This window comes from Colobus angolensis, unplaced genomic scaffold, assembly GCF_000951035.1.
Source record: "Colobus angolensis palliatus isolate OR3802 unplaced genomic scaffold, Cang.pa_1.0 Scaffold132, whole genome shotgun sequence".
NCBI classification, from domain to species: Eukaryota; Metazoa; Chordata; class Mammalia; order Primates; family Cercopithecidae; genus Colobus; species Colobus angolensis.
The window spans coordinates 9,015,566-9,038,460 of NW_012114400.1; the positions used below are offsets into that span (position 1 = coordinate 9,015,566).

Below are 22,895 nucleotides of genomic sequence, written 5' to 3' on the forward strand. Positions count from 1 at the left end.
CCCCAGAATTAAGAGCTAGTAAAAAGTGTGATCCTTATCCTAATATGCCTTAGTATATCAGGTAAAAAACAAAACAAACAAATAAAAACTGTATTCCACTGTGTTTATCTCATAATGTTCTTTCAAAAATTTTAGAGCTCATTTCGTGCTTTAAATGGCTTTGTTTAGTGCAGCATCTCGAATAGAATAATCTCACTTCTGCCTTCATCACCACAGTCCTGTTCTTTCACCCACTTAATACAATATAGACACTGGTTAAAAATGTAAATGAGTGAATGAGGAAAGCCTTCTGCCTAACTTGCAAAGAGTCTCAAGGAATCTTTTACCTGGAATAGTCAAGTGTTTTATGAAGTGATAGAAAATGTATGAATGTTATTCTATTAACAATTATGAAAAGAGTAATCAGTTCAATTTCCAAGTAAATATTTACTGAAGTATAGCACATATACAGAAAGGTAGACAAATTGTGATGACTTTATAAAGTGCACATTCCTGTGTAAAACCATCAAGATCAAGGAAGAAAAAATTACCATCTTTCTAGAAGCCTCCCTCATGACCTCCTTCAGTCAATACCTCTCCTAAAGGTATTATTTCTGCCTCCATAGATCATTTTTGACTGTTTTTGAACTTTATGTAAATAAAAGTAAATTATAATATTTACTTGTGACTAGTTGTTTTTTGGTTGTTTTTTTTTTGTTTGTTTGTATATATATTTTGACAGAGTGTTACTCTGTCTCTCAGGATGGAGGGAAGTGATGCCATCAGGACTCACTGAAACCTCCACCTCATGGGTTCAAGTGATTCTCCTGCTTCAGCCTCCAGAGTAGCTGGGACTACAGGCATGCATCACCATGCCCAGCTAATTTTTTTTTTGGAGAGATGATGTTTCATCATATTGGCCAGACTGGTGTCGAACTCCTGGCCTCAAGCAATCCTCCAGGATTTGCCTTCCAAAGTGCTGGGATTACAGGCATCAGCCACCCTGCACTCGACCTCAATATAATCTGTAATGGATTCATGTTGTTGCATGTAGCAAGAGGTCATTCTTTTTCATTGCTGTATTCTTTGTATGAATATTCCACAATGTATTTATTCTTTCTTTCACAAATGAACACTTGGATTGTTTCTAGTATAGCGTTTTTACAAATAACATTGTTGATGAAATTCTGATGCATATCTTTTGGTATACACATGTATGCAGTTGTTTTGGATAGATACCTAGGAAAGAAATTACCAGGTCATAAGGTTTGCATATGTTCAGCTTTAAAAGATGCTTCCAATCAGTTTTCCAAGATGGTTGGAACAATGCACACATCCATCAAATCTGTGTAAGGGTTCCTGTTGCTCCACAGTCTTGTTTTTAAATTTTAGACATTATGGTGGATATACAATGATTTCATTTTTATTTCTCTAATGACCAATATTGGTGAGCATTTTTCATATGTTTAATGACTATTTAGTATATTCTGTGATGAAATGTGCTTGCCTTTTTCCCCCATTGTAATAGTGGGGTTATATACCTTATTCTTAATTTGTAAGAGTTCCCTATATGTGATGCATGCACGACTTCTGTCAGATTAAGTATTGCAAATATTTTCTCCAACTCTGTGTCTTGTACATCCTGTCACCCAGTGAGTTTTATTTATTTATTTATTTATTTATTTATGACAGAGTCTTTCTCTGTTGCCCAGGCTGGAGTGCAGTGATGAGACCATGGCTTATTGCAAGCTCACTCTCTCAGGCTCAAGTGAAACTTCCACTATACCTCCTGAGTAGCTGGGACTACAGGTGCATGACACCACACTGGGCTAATTTTTAAATTTTTGTAGGATGGTATTTCACTTTGTTGCACAGGCTAGTCTCAAACTCCTGGGTCAATGCAATCCTCCCACTTTGGCCTCCCAAAGTGCTGGGATCACCATGCGCAGCTGAATTAATTTTTTTCCATTATTTTATACATAGAAAAAGAGAAAAAAACCTTCTTTACATGGCAACAGATAGCCATATAAAAAGAGAAGACATGTTAAGTTTCTGATCTCTAGGAGGAGCTCAATAAATATATGTTGAATTAATCAATAAATGATGGCACATCTTTTAGGTCTGTTCAGTAAAACCCTTACCAAAGTATTTTGCCTCATTATTTTGTTCAACATAGTAACAGCAGTTTTCTAGAAAAAATAATCATGATTAGGAGAATTTTTTAAATATCTCAGAGGTTTGCGAATTTCCCACTGACCAAAGAAGAGAAGCACGATATCATTCTTGAAATTTTTAAAGACCCGTTGACAGGTATTTTTGAAACTATAAATCCATGTAAATATAACATACACTGTTTATTTTTAACATTAATTTTATTTCTGAAAGATATAATTAAGGAAATAAACATTGAGAAAAAATATTAAGTAGTAGAACAAAAAATGGAAAACAATTGTATCTCATTGAAGGTACTTAGGACTTTGAAATAAGAATATTTACGTTAAAAGCAATGTTCACAATCATTCTTAACAGATAAAAGATGATGACTACTCAATTACCATTTATAACTTAAAAAATAAAACTCTTTTCAAACTACCTTGGGAATTGTACTGGATTAAACTAAATTGATTGAAACCTGGATAAAAGTCTCCATAGCAAGCATGGATGTGAATAAAACACTGTATGTACGAACAATTTCTTTTTCACTTTGAAAATTGAATGGTTGGAGGAATATACATAAATCTATATAAACAAAGCAACCATTTAAAAAAGTCATTTTCATTTAAATACTTCCTATAGCCCTTAAATTTCAATAGTTTCAGTATATTAGGGAATCTATTAACATTTTGTCTTGTCAACTCTATCATGTCATAATATATATTACTTCTCAAGGTAAAATAATAAAAATGATCATTTAAGAAATGAGATACTCCTTAAAGACTAGCCTTTTAAGAGTGGCATAAAACAAATGTATCTGCAATAATTTCACTCATATGGTCAACCACTGACATCTATTGGCAAAAATACGCAGGCAAGGTTTTGTTAACTTAAGAAAGCAAATAAGATTTTTAAAAATTTCTGTGGGAACATAGTAGATGTATATATTTATGGAATACATGAGATATTTTGATACAGGCATAGTTTCATTTTTTCATGAACATCCACAGACTTTTCATTCCCCTTATGCCATCTTTTCTCCCTAACTTCCCTCTCCCACTGAGTACTGCTTCCTTGAACTTTTATCTAGTGACCTTTCTTCAGTATTTTAACACTTCAAGACAATAATGCATTATCAAAGTGCCCATTACATTAGCCAGCTTCTGGGAATAACATAATTCATGTATACACTTAATAAATATTTTTAAGAATCGCTACATGCTATAAACTGTTTTAGGTGCTATGATAAAAAAGTAAAAAACAAAAATCTAAGCTTATCTGGAGTTTTCCATTCAAGTAGTCAAGCAGTAAGAGAGAAAATAAACAGAAAAATAAAATAAATTCTACAGTACACCAGTTGGTAATAAGTGCTATTATATGTTATGGAGAAAATAAAGTGGGGAAGGAGAAAAAAACAATTAGGAAGGAGAAGCTGCCGTGTGTTAACCATGTTAAGTGTACCGGTCAGAGAAGCCTTCATTTGCCATTTAAGTAAATCAGGTGTGCTAGTAAGCCATGGGAATAGCTAGCTGGGGAAGGAATACTCAGAAAGAAGGAAAAGCAAGTATAAAGACGTTTAGGAATAAGGGTGCTTGGACAAGTAGGAAGGCAGCAAGGAGACCGATATGCCGAGAGTGGAGCAAGCAAAAAGTTGTGTAATGGGAAACCGTATCAGAGAGGTGGATAGGGACACATTCTGTAGGGATGTTCAGGCCACTCCAGGACATGGCTTTTTTTTTTTTTTTTTTTCCAGATGGAGTCTCACTCTGTTGACCAGGTTGGAATGCAGTGGCACAATCTCCGGTCACTGCAACCTCCACCTCACAGGTTCAAGCGATTCTCCTGCCTCAGTAGCTGGTGGCTGGGATTACAAGTACCTGCCACTACACTAGGCTAATTTTTTGTATTTTTAGTAGAGACATGGTTTCACCATGCTGGCCAGGCTGGTCTCAAACTCCTGACCTCAAGTGATCCGCCTACCTCAGCCTCCCAAAGTGCTGGGATTACAGGTGTGAGCTTGTGCCCAGCCAACATGGCTTTAACTCTGCGCAAGATGGAAAGCCAGGGGAAGGTGTGAGTGGATGAGTGATATGATCTGACTTGCATTTTACAAGTATCCCTCAAGTGGCCACACTGAGAAAACGATACAGGACTAAAACCCAGAAAGCACAGAGGTAGCTCAGAGACAGCTGTAGTAATCCAGGGAAGAGGCAGCTTAGGCTTAAATCAATATAATGAAGATAGAGGTGCGTGAGTCAAGACATGATTATATTTTGAAAGTGGAATCAAACAGGTTTGATGAGTGAATGGAAGGGGGGAAAAGAAGAAAAAGAAGGAGAAAAGAAATAGTCTGTTAGCAAAGCCAAAGTTACTTCCTCTCTGCAAGTACAGAAAAACCATAATGGGAAAGCCTGAGATTATTCTTTACTTTTTTGCACTTACATATGTGGTAAGTTAATATAATAAAAGAATCTTGTAACATTCTGAACTCAAAGACATTGAATTACTTTTTCATAAGATTTTTATGGTCATGGGTGTTACAAATGGAAAAGTCCATTATCTTTTTAAGTATATTTTAGATACACAACACATGATTTCAACTTATCATAACACTATAGAATTGAATTGTTTCCCATGAGCATTTGATAAATGTGTTTTCCAAAGGCTCTTCAAGTCAAAAGACATTAATTATTAGATCCCCATTTAACTATAAAATTCTAATTGATAAGACTACTTAGAAAAAATACAATATGGTATTCTAATTAGAGCATCAATACTATATCCAGATTTAAATCACTAAGGAGGTATAGACCTTCAAGAAAACATATTTCAATACTGTTTGTAATTTGGAGACTTGATTTATTTCAAAAGTATCTGTTGGCTAAGTTAACTGATAGCCACCTCTGCATCAATTATGAGATCCGGACATGTAATCAGCAGCTCCACATGAGACACTCTGGGTGGCACACTCTAATTTCCTTGTATTTCCTCCCACTCTTTTTATATATCTAAAATTGGCCATATATCTTCTGGCAAGCTATTGCTTTATCTACCATATACAGAACTTCTTAGAACAGTTCTAAATTCTATCCTTCAAAACATTTTCTTGAACTTTTTGGCAAAATATTTTATATTCAAAAACCTATCTCTTTACTTTTTTCTCTTTTCTCTTTTATTATACCTTTTCTTTTATGATATTGTTTCCTTAGACAATTAATCCAAATTCATTCTTTCCTCTCTCTGACTACTATATTTACTTTATGTGCTTAAATTATTCAGTTCTAAGTGCAGCTATCTTGGAAATCAATAAACTTATTTTACAGAGTATTTCCAATGAAAATAATTCTGTTTAAAACTGTAGTGTATGTGTGCATGTGTGTATAGTCTTGTAAGAAACATTCAAATTTTATTTTTCCTTTCTTGTTTCTGACCTTCCATTTCCAATATCCTTTGCCTCTCACTGGATTGTGAATGTGCCCTTTCCCTACACCTGAAAATCTTTCAACCTTCACCATTCATTCTAAGAATCAGCAATATGTTACGTTTTTATAGAACCTTTCTTCCAAGGAACAGAGAGTGTTTCATATATATTACCACATTCATCCTTAAAATTTCTCTCACAACACCCATAGCCCTGGCTAAACTATACCTCAGTTGAAACCTCAATCTGTATCTTTAGCTCTTTCTTCCTTGGCTGCCTTTCCTATAAACTCTGTAAATCACATTTTTAGAATCCTGCATCTGTAAAAATAAGCATAATTCTATCATTCAGGTGACCTTTCTTTCTAACCCTGTGCTCAGAATTCACCATTTCTATTTCAAAACTTTGCCACAGACTACCTAGTAGGCATTAGGTTACTAAAGTCTTTCTACTTCTCTCTGTAAATTTTCTTCTTCTTCGTGATAGTGAAATAATCTGACCTGATTATCATACTGTGATTACCTCCTTTTTTTTAACCACATCACTTAAATTTGCTCTAAACTACATTTGTGTCCTTTTTACACTTGGCCTTAGCCAAAAGGCTGAGAAGAGATTGTGTTTCTTTTAAATGTATTTTTTTCAATAATGATTAAAAATCATATTCTAAATTTTATTTTTATGATCATAAGAAATTTAAGCATTAAAATAGTTTCCTTAGCAGTAATAGCTAACATGTGTTCATGTTTACCATCTAGTGGTCACTTTGATAAATGCTTAGATGGTATCACTTAATTCTTAATGTAATAGGTATAAGAACCCAATCCTATTTTCTATGTATTATCGATAGAAAAATAAAGGTTTTTAAAGGTTAAGTATCTTGCACAAGAATGTACATAATGTGTAGCAGAACTCAGACTTTGACTAAAGTAGCCAAAGCACATCCCTATTTATCATTCTACATTTTCTCTAAACAATTACCGTAAATTGAGAGTTAAAAAAAAAAAAGCCTGCAATATTACTTTCTCTCAGAATTTACCAGTTGCCTATAAAAACATTGGCAACTTAGTTTTAGATTTGAACTGGTTCAGAAAAGTAGTATAAAATACATTTACTTGGATGAGACTACCGCTACTCATAGGTTTAAAAAAAAATCAGACTTAAAAGTAAGTCGTTACCTCTAATCAGAATTAAAATAACTCATTACATCCAATATGCATTTCAAAATCTTTACAGAGAACCTAAGAGGTAACAGCTATTATTCTATACAGAATGTGTTTTCTATTTTTTTCCCTGAGCTATCTAGTGCCCCATTTTGTTTTTGTTTAGTTTTGTTTAATGAACTGGCATACTTATACAGTCATCTATCGATTAACAAAAGGGATATGTTCTGAGAAATATGTCATTAGGTGATTTCAATGTATGAACATCATGGAATTAACTTACAAACCTAAGTGGCATAACCTACTACACATCTAGGCAATATGGCCTGGTGCTCCTAGGCTGTAAGCCTGTATACCATGTTACTGTCCTGAATACTCTAGGCAATTTAACACGAGAAGTACTTGCATATCTAAACATATGTAAACATAGGAAAGGCATAGTAAGATTGGAAAGTATCATAATCTTAAAGGATCATCATCATCTATGTGGTTCATTATTGACTATAACATCATTAGGAGGCACAGATCTGTATTAGCGAAAGCTAGTCTGTTATATATAGCCAAATTTATTACACAGTATCAGCATTTCCCTTTGATTTATTACTTTTGAGAAACTGATCAAAATTTATATGTGAATGTTTCTTCTCATGAAGCTTACTTTTCTTCAGTCACTGTGTGTAGCACACGAGGGACATTAAGTATACAGACACTGAGACAAAAAGAAAATAACCTAACTTTCAAAATTGTTTGGGTAAAGCTAACAATTATGCTAAATATTTGCCTTTATAGATGTATCACATTTCAAATACTACATACATAACATATATTTAACAGAGTTTAGTAAAATGTCAAATAAACTACTTAGTAAAACAATATATTTCTTTCTGCAATAATACTTAAATCATATTACTACATTTGAGAGTATGTGAGTAGTAGTTAATTATTTGCAGTAAAACCCAAAGGTCAAGAGTTAAACTGTGACAATCTATTGAAGTTTTTGATATGCCAGTGTTACAGCATAGAAAACAAATAATATTCAATAAATTAATCATTAATGCATCTAGATCATAAAATAGGATGGGCATTAAAGATGATCTCACCACAACAGCTGATGTTTCATTGATGCAGGAAAGGCTCAAATAATCTGGACAGATGAAATGGTTGTATAATATTTTCCTCTTTCACCACTTCAAGTATATCTGTCCAATTTTAGGCCCATTCCTTTAAAAACAAGACCATAGTTTGATAATTTCCCTTCACTATTTGCTTGACTTGATAAAGATGTTGTTTATACATTAAAAGTTATGTCTTGAGTAGCTGAAATCATAAAATAATAGTATGTAGCTTTCAAGTATTTTAAGTGTCTTCCAGATAAGCTTTGAATCATTGAATTAAAGGCTATAATCCAGGCAGATGTGAAACTAAAGACAAATTTCCTATGCAAACATATATACTATATGAAAGTCATGCAAATACTGCCTTCAGAAGAAAAATAAAGGCTTGTTTTCTTTTTGTCCCTCAAACTGAGCTACTTTATCAGAGTACAATTGCAAAGTAAAGATTTACATATTTTTGACTGAAAAAATAATTTCCATACCACATGTATGTGACTTCACAGTTTGAAGATTTTAGGACACTGACATGAATAGGTACCAGGTCATTAAAAAAAGAGACTCAGATAGTCGAAGTTATTGTTAAATTTATTATACATTTGATAGAAACACCACCAAAGTTCTTCAAATTAAAACTAACTACAATCTAAATATCTTGATTATGGAATGGATTCAATGGTGTTTAGATATTAAACTTAACCTCAAAAATAACGTGGTTATATGAAGATTGTGTAGAAAAGAAAAATATATGGTAGGGAGTATGTTAATATAGAAAAGTTACCACTTGAAAAACAATTCATCTGAAAGAAGCGCAGATTCTGTCATCTATCCTGTCAACAAAGAAGGAATCAAGGGAGCAAGGACAGTGATTTCCCCTGCATTGCATTTGTGTGAGTATAAAGAGATTTAAAGTTTATTGTATAAATGAACTTGTTACAAAGATTAAATTGATGACATTTAGAGATAAAAATGCCAAATATTAGATCCTATTCATCAAACTGAGCGAGTTTGGAATCATAAAAAGAAAAAATTTTACTAGCTATTTATTTGGTAACATTTGCGCAAAATAATATATTATCACAGACTGTCAGAGAACTGACAGTTTGCCAACTAGTCTGATTCAAATTTGTAAAAAATATGAACAAAAGATATCAGACTCTATAGGAGGGGAGAAAAAAAGACAAGACATAGGATTATAGAACCCATAGAATTTTACAGCTAGGAGAAATGTAAAAAATATCTCTCATACTTTCCTTATATCCTTTTAGAAAAGCAACTAGAACAAGTAATAATAACATCTTTCTCAAGGACACACAGTTAGCAGGTGGCCAATTACCATACCTGAAAGTAATGAATTATATAAACAAATGTTATATACAGCATACAAAACACATTAAATATAATATTACTATTTTTATGTCTTTACTTACATATGATTCAATGACTTGAGTAGAACTTGAGAGGATAAAAGCACTACTTCAACAATGTTTAAAGTTTTAAAGATATATTTCAGTTAATACTTTCACTATTCTTCAAATTTAATTTTTAAAATAATTTTGAAAAATGCATCTTCATACCACCCTAAGTCCTATTAACTTATAACTGATAATACGTTCTTTAAAATTAGTTTATATAATTTTAATTTACAATTTCATAAAAATTTTTAGTCAAAATGTGCATTCACAACTTAAGATGAAATGGTATTACCTTGTTTTGACATTTACTACTACATGTATTATAGTATATGTATAACATATTAGTGGTTTGTACCGTGCCCTAAAACTTATGACACCAAATGCTGGCAACCCTTTCTCCTGCTTTCTAAAATTATAGTCTAAAATATTAATAATATTAATATATTCATCATACAATTGCCTTTTTAAGAAATCAATACCCTGTTATTTTTAGACAATGTCAAAATATTGCATTTTCTTAAAAAACCTAGTCATTAAACTTAGAAATGTCAAGTACACCTGCGAATTTGTTAAGGGGACACTACAATTTTCTATTTGATTTGAAAATAAATCAAGCAGCCACAGAATTCTCGAAGTAACACTATTAATTACTTCTGCTAATTGCCTCTGAGCAATTGGGAAAGAAGTAAAGCAATCTCCTCTGGTTTGATTTGAAGGACATCACAGGCTCTCACCCCATCAGACTGCCTCTAACATTCCCCCTCCTTGGGGCTAGACTCTGTCCCTCCCAGAACAGCAAAATCTGTCAGAAGTTTTATACTGAGCTCAACTCTCTGTTCAGGCCCCTCTGCAATATTGTCCTCACCCAAGATTTGTCTTCTAGCAGAAAAACAGGGAGAACGTCGTATCTAAAGGAGAAATTCCTAGGTCAGATATCATTTACTTCTTAATGTTGGCTTAGTCTGTCTTTACTGATGGGTTTTATCATTCAGGAGCCATTCTAGTACTTAAAATGATATTGATTAATCATCATACTCATCTGTTCAAGCTTGGAGGAAAATAATATCTATTGAAGGAATAAAAAAACTTTTCATTCAACAATTTTTTGAAAATAACATTTCCAAGAACTATTACTGATCCATGTCATTATCGCCATAAAAACCAGCTGGTAATTTTTACTTAGATAGAAATGAAAAATGGAAATAATTTTATGTAGTCATGATGTCTATCTGCAAATCAATAAACAAAATGAAGGACAGAGTAAAATCTATTTTAAGAGTTCAAGAGTGGGTATGGTGGCTCATGCCTGTAGTTCTAGCATTTGGGGAGGCCGGAACGGGAGGAATGCTTGAGACTAGAAATTCAAGACCAGCCTAGGCAAATTACCAAGGTCCCCTCTCCACCCTGATCTCTATAAAAATAATTTAAAAATTAGCCTGGTGTGGTGTGGTGGTCCACACTTGTAATCCTAGCTACTTGGGAGGCTGAGGACAGAAGGGTCACTTGAGCGCAGGAGTTCAAGGCTGCAGTGAGCTATGATTGCACCACTGCACTCCAGACTGGGTGACAGAACAGAATCCTTTCTCTAAAAATCCAAAAAATAATCCAATAAGCTTTTAACATGAGAATCCCTTCCAAATTTTTTATATCAGTTGTTTCAAAATGTTTGTTTTCTAGGAAAATTAATCCTCCAATTAATGTGTGTGAGTGTGTGTGTGTGTATATATATGTATATATATATACACACACTTTTCTTCTGCTGCTGTTGATTACCCAAAAATAAGAAAACAAACAAGTAAATAAAAATTGGTATTTGGGAACAATTTTACATGCTCTTTGCTAAGGCTATGTATGCAATTTCCCAAAATGAGAGAAATACCTGAGTAATCAAGCAATCTTACCTCCATATTTTTTTAAAATAATACATTCATCGAAACGAGACACTGATTAATTAAAAACCAAGAAGAGCTATAAGGGATGACCAGTATTAAGTAAACTTCTGAATCTGCCAGTTATCAATTATGATTATTCAGGTTACTTTTCTGATTTTTTTGAGTCATTTTAGCTACTACATAAGGCACTTAAACGGATAAAATTGATTTTTTGACATAAAACTTCTGCTGCAATAGATGTTTAATAACTGATGCTTCTCTTTCCTCTATGTGCCTGCCATTAGACTGGTTCTAATCCTAGTGGTGCAATTCTGATAAGATTATTCAACCCTCCATGCCTCTGTTTCTTCATCTAAAAATGGTGACAAAGGGGAGCTGAAGAGAGACACTCAACTGTGTTTTACCTGTGGTTGCTGGAAGTCGAAGCCTTTGCGTAAAGGGAAAAGATGATGAGTCCACACAGTGAAGTATATTATAGCAATTAGAAGCAAAGGTCACACAGCAATATAGTTAGATCTTTTTAAAACCACAATACCAGATGAAAGACATTACGAAACAGAAGGGTAACAACACACACTGGGGCTTTCGGAGGATCGAGGGTGGGAGGAGGACGAGGGTCAGGAAAAATAACTAATGCTTAATATCTGGGTGAAATAATCTGTTCAACAAACCCCCATGACATAAGTTTACCTATCTAACAAACCTGCACTTGTACCACTGAACTTAAAATAAAAGTTAAAAAGAAGCAAAATGAAATATATCACACAATGACATTTGTTTAAATTAAAATATTTGTATAAATATTGCAACACACATTTTACAAGAGTATATGCACAGAGATGTTCAACATCACAATGTGGCATGGGAGGCTGAGAATCAGAGCACCTCATATAGTAGAAACTCAATAAATGCTAATCCTCTAGCACAGCCATGTAAAATGTAAAGGAACGTGTATGTGTATGTGTGAGGGTATGTTGTAATAACCTCTCCAGAATTTCCTGGTAAGAAAACACATTCAATCTAAAGTAGGGCTAAAGCTAAAGCTAAAACCTTGATTGAACATGACTTTTATGATTTACTATAGTATTAATTTAACTTCCTACATTAGTAGTTTCAGAAAAAAGAGAGAATAAGAAATAACATGAGAATAAACAAAGCAAATTTAGAATTAGGTAATTGACTAAAACTATTTTTAAATTTTTTCAGCTTGGCTGACCTTAAATTAAACATTTGTACATTTCTATGTCTGGACAGCAATAACAAAAAAAGATTCCAAAGACTAATTATAATGCTTGAGGGTTTATAAAACTTTGACTCCCCATGTCACTCATAAACCTTGCAATTAGCATATTTTAAAGGATTGACTGTATAACAGGTAATATTATCATGACTCTATATTTTTAATTCATCTAATTAAATATCTACTTTGAATTTGAAATTTCAGTTTAATGAAGAAATATCCTAATATTTAAATTCTAAAGCTAAGACTTCATATCTTTAAAACATGTATATTAAAAGCTATTAATAAAATTAAGTCAGTATTCATGACAAAATTACCCTTTTCTGTTAGATTTAGACTTCTATCCAACCCCATTTTTTCTAATAAGCACTTCTTTAGAAACTGAAAGAATAATACACCTTGATTTTCCAGAAGAAATAGACTCTTTAAAACTGTCCATCAACTAATGAAACCACCAATTTAATTACTTTTCTCAATCTCGAGAATATAAAATGATCTAATTTGTAATTAGTGTTATGACAAGTGCCTAATAAACTTAAAATGATTTGACATTAGAGCTGAATTTTCACTGGAATTGGTGGAAAGTTTTGTAACTTGGGGATTTTCTAATCCCCAGGCATATTGATGAAATCTAACTCTAATTTAAAATCATCCTGATCCTTGCTGTTCTCTGATTATAACTTTAGGTACCAAACACTACAAAAGTAAATAAATTAAAAACTTATTGACACTTCATAAAAAGGAGCTAATTCTTATTGATTTTATTTTAATGCCATTTTTACTTTTATATGAATCATTTGTATATTAACATATAATATGAGCATAAGTTAAAAGATGTACCATATGGATGTACAATTAGTATAAATCAAATTATTTTCTCATGAACCTGAGATACTCACACTTTGATGTATTAAAAAGAGCCCTGATCTGAAGAGAACATGCTTTTGGAGTATGTTTTTATTTTCAATACTTGAAATAAATCTTCCATTTTGAGAAGCTCCTTATATTAGAATTGAAAACTATGACCAAAAAATAAGAAAACAGCTAAAACCACAAACACAAACCCACAATTTCCCCCAACACACACAGAGAGAGATTATAGCAAGTAAATCTTCTGCAAGTCTCATTTTTAAAAAGTAATTTGATGCAGATTTTTCTTATAATATCTTTGTAAACACACAATCTGTTCCCAGGAAATTAAAAATGGAATGGCTAATCTAATATCCTGCCCCTTGCAGGGGACTGCAGCTGATAACTTCCAGGGAAATTGACAACTACCCAATCTTTCCCCTCAGGAATATACATGACTGCACAAGAAAGGTATATTCAGTTCCTTTAGAACTTGAGAAGATTTATTTGAATATAGAAGCATGACATTCAAATATCTAAAGTTCATTATAAATTTTGTATCTGCAGAATAAAAACCCTATCATGGAAAGGATCAATCTAATCAATCAAATTAATTGTTCCAAACCTCAGAATATTTTTTCAAACTCCCAGACCAACAGGCCCATCAAATGCCACAGGAAGGCTCTCTTAGGAAGAAATTTACAAATTCACAGTTCTAATCAATGGCATATATGCTTTCATTTACTTCCACAATTATTTTCCCATTTTGAGGTTGGACTCGTGATTTTATCCATTTCTATGTAATCAATAAACATTCTCAAACATACTTACAACTGAAATGTTTGTTTCTAACAACCCCCTTAATTTGTATCTTCTAAATCAAGTCTCTTCATGGCATTACCTGGTTTCCCAAGTTCTTCCACTAATGCCAGACACCTCCAGCCAGCATCCCATGCTACAGCACACCTGACACCATCTCCCCAAATTTCACTGCCTGTTGTCCTATTTGTTCACCCTTCTAAAAGGGTGTCTTAAACTGTCTTACACTAAGATTCTAATAACTGCAAAAAGTTTTCTCTGTCAAAACCAGCATTATTTAAATTCCCTGATATTTTGGATTGGATTCTGAAGTAGAAAGAGGAAATCAGTGGGAAACCAGATGAAATCTGAATAAATTTCAGAGTTTAAATATCAGTAATATACCACTGTTGATTTCTGTTTTTAAAAACCTGCCACGATAATGTAAAATATTAAGGGGATGGAGGGAATGGAGGAAGCATCTATCTGGATTTTATATCATCTTTGCAACTTGTCTGTAAGACTAAAACTATTCCAAAATATTTATTTTAAAAAATAAGTGTTGTGTTTTTAAAAGAGACTTCAATGTATTGACACAAAGGATGAGGAAGATGGAAACTGCAGATACAGTGTTAGATTTGCAACAAGAGAAGTTTGAGATGAAGAAAGTGTAGTCACTCCTCGTTTTACCCCAGAAACACAGTTGCCTCTTTCTGCCTTTGCATAAAGTTTGGCTGTGAAGGAAATTCCATTTATTTGCATGGCATCTGCTCAGGCAACTACATAACCTCAGATTTGCTTTTCAGAGAGATGAATCCTGTTGCATTATGGAGTATGGCCTTTAGAAAGGAAAGAGAAGCTGCCAGATGAGCACTTAAGGCTCTGTTGCAGGAATGTTAGGCAAAAGTTGTGATAGACTAGTGAAAGTAAAGAGAAACTGAAATGAATAAATCAGGAAATATGAAGAAAATATATAACATGAAGAAAATAGATAATGGCAAGAGTGAGGGAAGAATGAAAAATGACTCCCAGATTTGCTTGTGTCACTGAGTAGATGATTGAAAAATTGACTGGTAAAAAATGTTTTAGAAGGAGATATGTGGATAGAGGGCAAAGATGGTGAGCATATAGATGCTTAGACACTTATGGAGATTTTACGTGGCAATGGAAATGATAAGAAGCTCAGAAGAAGGGTTGAACTGCAGGTGAAGACTGGACAACCATCAGCCTGAAAGTGATGTGGATAAATTTCCTGAAATTATTCAAAAAGTTATTAAGATGATCTAAATAGAATGCATAGGTTCAGAAAAGAAAAAAAACTGAAGTTCCAAGTCATATAAATGCACAGCCCAGAGATTATAAATCAGGCTATTCCTTAGACAGGTTCAAGTATTATGCTAAGAAATGCATTCAAAAAACTTGTTTGTAAGGAAAAAAAACTGTTAAAAAACGAATTTGCCTTATGTAAATGTTTACATCATGTTTCATTGTTCATCCCTAAGAAATATCACAGTTAATAAAGAAGAGCAAATAAATAGCTAAATATAGATAGAAATAATACACATGTAATCGTTATTAACTGTTTCCACAGACACATGTTTATTTCTCTACAGTCATAACTTCATAAAAACAGCATAAAGAGTTCTCTTTAATATTAAAGGATCAATGGGTCTTGTTACTAACAATATCTTTAGTTATATTTTGGTTGAAATTACATTAATGAAGCTCTAGAATGACCAATTCTACAAGATATTTAAACAATTTTCTCATTAGGAGAATTTTCACTTCAGTTTGAATACTGATTTACATTTACATATAAATTTTCCTTGTGTAGATTATTCTATTGAAAGAGATCTGTTTCACAGCAAGATAAGGCATTGGCAGTTGAACTTAACAACAATTTCTTATAGCAGTAGTTGTAGAATTGAGCTGAGTATCAAGAACACGACTTCTTGTTCCCTTAGGAATAGTATTTTATTTCAATGTGAATTTCACATTGGAAAAAAATAAAATAAAGATTACGTTGCACTTGGAAATCTGCACATAAAACACCAAAAGTATTCACAGAGGAATGTGTGTATGATACACGCACACACACACGCACATAATTCTAAAATTTTGGCATTAAAAAAATCTCCATCCATAGAATAAAAATACATTTGCTTTATTCATATTTATTAAACACTACTTATCCTTTCTAACTTCTATGTTAAAAATTTTACATTGAATCCATCAAAGGCAAGCCTACAAAGTCCATTCCAGGCTAACAAATGTCTTAACAAATGGTAATCATTCAGAAGCTTAATTGAAAAATAGGAAATTGGTGAGTCTAAGAGAAGATAGGAATGGTGATACTCTTTAAGCTATAAAAATCCATTTGGTGATAACATAGTTAAATCTTGGCCTCTTCTCTTGGTTTTTAATTTCCACTATCTTTGGGAATGAGGATGATCTGTCTTGAATATCTCATTTTAGTTTTGTTTTTCAACTTTTATTTTAGGTTATTACATTATGCTGGGATTTGGTGTACAAATGATTTCATCACTCAGGTAGTGAGCATAGTACCCAATAGGCAGTGTCTATTTTTCCCATCTTTGTGTCCACATGGACACAATGTTTAGCTCCCACTTATAACTAAGAACAGGAGGCATTTAGCTTTCTGTCTCTGAATTAATTTGCTTAGGATAATGACCTCCAGCTGCATCCACGTTGCTGCAAAGGACATGATTTGGTTTTTGTTTTATAGCTGTGGAGTTTTCTATGGTATATATGAAGCACATTATGTTTACCCAGTTGATGGGCATCTTGGTTGAGTACACATCTTTACTATTGTGAATAGTACTACGGTGAACATATGGGTGCATATATCTTTTTGGTAGAACAATATATATTCCTTTGGGTAAATATCTAGTCATGGGATGGGTCAAATGGTAGTTCTGTTTTAAGTTCTTTGAGAAATCTACAAACTGCATGGCACAGAGGCTGAACTAATTTACATTCCCACCATGTATAAGTGTTCCCTTTTCTCCGTCACTTTGTCAACATCTGTTACTTTTTGACTTTTTAATAATAGCCATTCTGACCAGTGAGAGATGGCATCTCATAGTGGTTTGATTTGCATTTCTCTAATGATTAGTGATGTTGAGCATTTTTTATATGCTTGTTGGCTGCATGTTTTCTTTTGAGAAGTCTCTGCTCATGTCCTTTGCCAAATTTGTAAGGGCATTTTTTTTTCTTGTTGAATTATTTAAGTTCCTTATAGATTCTGGGCATTAGATGCAGTTTGTGAGTTTTTCTAATTTTAAATTGTCTTGTGATACTAACAAGAATTTTTATTTGATTAACTGGAGACAGATCCTTCAGAAAGAATATGGATTTCTATATGTTACCTTGCAAAACAGAAGTTGTATTCTATAGGAATTATTTTAATTATTCACATTATTAAGATAAAATATGGCTCTTCTATGACTCATAATTGATACATGAAAGCTATGGATCCTGCAAGTATTACAACTTAAGTATAAGGAATATGCAGGGACTGTTGTCTCTAAGGACTAACAAATCTAGGTAACCTTTGTGGTACTAGATTTGTGAAAAGGTTTGACATAACTTGAAAATAATGATGTTTCTTTTGATGTTGTACCACTTAATTACATAGAAGTTATTTTAAAATACATTAAGCTATTATCATATAAACAATGGTGTTGTATTCAGCGTTACTGAACTGGATAGAGAAAGAGAGAAGCCAAATTAGACTTTCTAAAAACGGCTAAACAAAATGTGTTCAAATTTTAACTCTACAGCTTGCTAATTTTATGACTTAAGTAAGACAAATTGCACATCTAAAAAATATGGTTAATAATATTTACCTCAAAGTTATTTTTAACTTTGAATGACATCAGGAAAATAATTTTATAAATTTAAAAGTACTTATGTGTGTACTCATTATGTTTGTCATATTGCCTAATCAACATAAAAGCCAAGAAAGTTGTCTTTATTTTGATAAGTAAACTTCAAGAAATTGAATATGCAGAGTGAAATACAATTTTCTCAGTTTTAGAGTACGAAAATGCACACAATGATAGAGTCCTGTCAAAATAAAAAATATTTTATATGCAATATGTATTAACTCAGTTTGTATTTACAATATACACAACTATTTTCAAACACAGTATTCTTCCGAAACTTTGGAAGTAGTATCTTTATGTGTCTTAAATGATAGTACAAGGATATAAATTGTACTAACCACCTGTTCATAGCAGGTAAAGAATGCCAATAAATTAACGTACAGATCTGCATAATTCTAATATTAGAGACAGTGAACTCAAAAGAGCTCTCCAAAAAGTTCTAATATACACAGGTTCTAGGGTTCTTTTATCCTGTTTTAGAGTATTGTCAAGGATAGTAGACGAATCAGTTTTATGTTCTAATAAAATGATTTCTCAATGAGTCTCAGAGAAGTCAGCCATTTCCTTCAAAAATAATAATAGAATGTCTAGAAGCACATAAACTCTTTCAATGCGCATCGAATAACAGAGAACTTATATATAACAGTTAAACATCTAACTGACCTAAGAAGTTATACGAATTACCCAAACGGCATGTGATCTTAATAAAGAGGTGGATATGGGTGTTACCGAGTGGCAAAGAGCAATGAGGAAAAAGAAAATAAATGCAGTATAAAATGTGCAGAGTTCAGGACAATGATAATAGCCTCTGAAAAAGCATCAGAAAAAGAAGTGACAACAAAATATTCTAGCAACAAGATTATAAAATACGCAAATCATACAAGAAATCCAGAAAATAAAAAACTAGTAATAATGCTAAATCCCAAAAGTCTATAAGATTTAAAACTATTACATTTTAATAAATATTTTATTTATTTAATTATTTATTTATTTTTTGAGATGGAGTTTCGCTCTTGTTGCCCAGGCTGGAGTGCAATGTCACAATCTTGGCTCACTGCACCCTTCACCTCCTGGGTTCAAGCAATTCTTCTGCCTCAGACTCCCGAGTAGCTGGGATTACAGGCATGTGCCACCACACCAGCTAATTTTTGTATTTTTAGTAGAGACCAGGCTTCACCATGTTGGCCAGGCTAGTCTCAAGCTCCTGATCTCATGTGATCCACCCACCTCGGCCTCCCAAAGTTCTGGGATTACAGGCGTGACCAACTGCTCCCAACCAGAAAAAAACATTCTTAGAAGAATTTGCCATCTGGAAAGCAAAGTTCTAGTAAGTAACAAACTGAGCATTTAGTAAATAAAGAAAGTTAGCTATATCCCCTGTTATATGCACAAAATGACGACACGAGGAATGAATTAACATGGCAAAAAATACTCTGACTTCTATAGCAACTGAAGAGTTATAATTTCTCATGAAATACTTATTCTTTTTAAGTCATATTGTCTGATCAAAGTGGAAACCAATAAGGTTGTCTTTACTTTGATAAGTAAAATCCATGTAATTGGCAATGTGAACAATATCCCATAGGCAAAATGAATACTATATTCTCAACTTTTAAAAAGAAGGCATACAAGACTGCGTATGTCTCTGTTGTGGACACGCGTGATTGACTCTTTAACTGTATCCTTAACCATCACATATGCAATGCCAGGCTGGGCACGGCTCTGAGGGCGGCCAGGGACAGACATATGATACAAGACTATTGGAATTAATACTAATTTGATATGTAAAATGTATTAGCTCAATTTACAGGATAAAAGGTATAAGAATTAGAGATAAAAATTAAACACAGATGGTTACCTGAAAATTGTTGATTTTATCATTCGTTAAGTGCTTAGTAGTTGAATTAATGTTAGTAATTGAATTAATAATTTGTCCTTATGGTTTATTATGTTTTTCTAAGTTAAATGTTCCAAGCTTCAGATAAGAATCTTACAAAACAGGCCATCAACTATGCTAGGCCTTTATATTACTTTCTTTAATCAAAATGGCAAAGACTTTTATTTTAAATGATAAAAACTCACTGTTGGAAAAGTTTAGAGAAATAGGACTTGCAAAAGCAAATTGGTAAAGTGTGTCTAATGGGAAGTTTGGAAATAATTATCAAAATAAACATTGTGCATAAAATTTGATCTAGAAATCTCATCTCTAAGAATTTACATTGATATAACTACATATGTATAAAATATGTGTACACTAGGATATCTATCACAGTATTACAATAGTGGATAAGGGGAAATAACCCTTAAGTTTAATAGAGGATTGATTAAATAAATCAACAAATAATTTGCAGGTGCTAGCTATTATGTTCAAGAATCGTATTTATTGATATAGAAATATTAAAGCTTGATATTGAAGTCTCATACATTCACATTGTAAATATGATTAAATTCAATTAACTTACTCCTTTAAAATGTTATATAATTTAAAATTATTTCCCATAGATCAACTTTACAATTCCATGAGCATTTTTTTTCTTTTTAAATGACAAGAAGAGAATCAGGGAAGTTAGTATCACTCATAATGATGTAGGTTATAAGTCTTTTGATACAATAAATCACACATTTAATATTAACAGATATTACACAGACTTTAGTGTCCGATATTGTCAGGTTTACCTGGAAATAAATTGATAACACCTCAGTGAATTAGTGATACTGAGTATCTAAAATATATAGAACTGATCCCACTAGTATGAGCATAAAATTCAATTACCTATTCATTTTTGTCCTTGGATATATGTTAGTCTCATTATGAGCAGAGGTATACTTCATTCCATTGTTAATTTTGCTTCCCTAGGCTGTTTCTCTGAGATTAATTACCAAAGCTACATTTTTTTTCTATTTCTTATTCTGATTTGACTATTTCCGATTCTATTTTTGAAAAGAAAATATGGAAGTGTCTTTTAATTTCTCCGCTTATTATTAAAAGGGGCATCTATGTAAATTGTGACTTACAGAAGAAAAATAAAAACATATAATGACCTATTACTCTAACTTAAAAGAATATCTGTAACAAAGGAATTAAAGTACTAAGGCAGTTTCACAGATTCTATGAAGAAGAGAGACGATTCTCAAATGAGGTGTGTCATGCAATTAATATGAAACTGTAGTCAAATCTTTGTGCTATAATCCTACTGCCTCAGGCAATAGTACAGATGAGAAAAGAAGGTCAGCATAGTCAGGGAAAAGTAAAAAAAAAAAAAAAAAGAATCATGCTCCAAACCCCAAAAACCTACACACACAGAACAGACATTCTTTGCCTTTTCCACATTATAAGCAGGATTAGGTATACAAGCTTATTGATTTAAACAGAAGTACTCTGATTCAGTGATAAATTCCATCTTGTATATGTGTTTATAGTAAGCTAAAATCATGTGGTAAAGAGCTTCCTAAAGGTTGAGGGAGGAAGAAAAATATCAATTTTTAAACATTTTATATTTCTATATCCAACATTGTTGTTAATATTATATATCAACTGACATTGTTATTATATACGAGGTAATATGCTAGGCATTGAGAATAATTTGAAGCTGAATAAATATTTAACTTACCCTTATGCAATAAAAAGTCTAAAAGGAGAAACAAGACATGGTCACACACCAGAAGTACACAAGATAGAAAGTGATAAAGCATATAATAGGTGTTACGAAAGTTCAGAGGAGCAAAGCATCGTTTCCAGTTCTGTGGATCAGAGATGGGAAATCATGCAAGCAAAGCTTTGAAATTCATGGGTAGAATTTAGACAACTAAACATGGTGAGGTTAAGTCAATTTCAGAGGGAGTTTAAAATACGGACAGATATACAAAATGGTTCAGAATTCAAAAAGGGTGTTGGGGGAGGGGAAGAATTTTCCTAAAGTAGAAGCTACTTTGACCCAATAAACTTTGAAATAAAATCTAGAAAATCAGGTTGAAACCAGATTTTGGCAGATGTTGAAAGTCATCTTAAAAGGTTTCCACACAATTTGGTAAACAACGGAGGCATATAAGATCCTAGGGCAAAAAATAATGAGATCTTATGTTTTTCATTAAGACTCTTTTAAGATACGTAGGATAGATTGGAAGGAGAAGAATCTGGAGACAGTACAATTAGTTAAGAGATGCATTAATCACTAAGAAGTGAGGGTGTGGACAAGGAATGTTGCTGGAGTTGGAGAGTTACAGATAAATGTGAGAGATACCTGAATGAGACGTGACAAGCCATTATCTTCATGTGAAGTTATGTTAATGACAACTCTGAAGTCTTTAATTCAGTGATGACAAGTATAGTTAAGTCAAAACAAAAAAATAAAGATTGAATGATAGACAATGGAAAATGAATTAAGTTTTAGACACTTTGAGTTTGATGAGCTGAGGGGTAACCAAGTGTATCTGTGCAATAGTTGGGAATGTGGCACTGAGATGTATTTTGGTAATTAATTAGGTGATTATGATGTAGTGGATTGTATCAGTGTTTGTGTATATGGTAGTAACTCAAACCTGTGGTTGATGTATATGTTCTGGTTCTACTCAACTAGACGACTTTAAGAAAGACTATAATAGAACACATGAAGCCCTGAATAAATAATAGCTCTACATTCTTGTTAATGTCTGGCTGTATGTAGCCATGAAAATTTTGTGGAATTTATTTTCTCCCTTGTTTCTGGATCGAAAAGTTATAAGTGATCTGAAAAAAAAAATTATATTTTAAATAAACATGACTGTGGCTGGGTGTGGTGGCTCACACCTGTAATCTCAGCACTTTGGGAGTCGCAGGCAAAGAGATCATGAGGTCAGAAGATCGAGACCAACCTGGCCAACATGGTGAAATCCCATCTCTACTAAAATACAAAAAATTCGCCGGGCATGGTGGCACATGCTTGTAGTCCCAGCTACTCGTGAGGCTGAGGCAGGGAAATCGACTGAAC

General features: G+C 32.8%; 1 protein-coding gene across 1 annotated transcript in view; it reads left to right on the forward strand.

The window, feature by feature from the left end:
* The first annotated feature begins 8,602 nt into the window (after positions 1–8,602).
* Positions 8,603–22,895, forward strand: part of RGS21 (regulator of G-protein signaling 21) — a 50,102-nt gene continuing 35,809 nt past the window's right edge. Inside the window, exon 1 of the mRNA XM_011934197.1 lies at positions 8,603–8,716. The gene's annotated coding sequence lies outside the window, so the exon portion shown is untranslated. The remainder of the gene's footprint in view (positions 8,717–22,895) is intronic.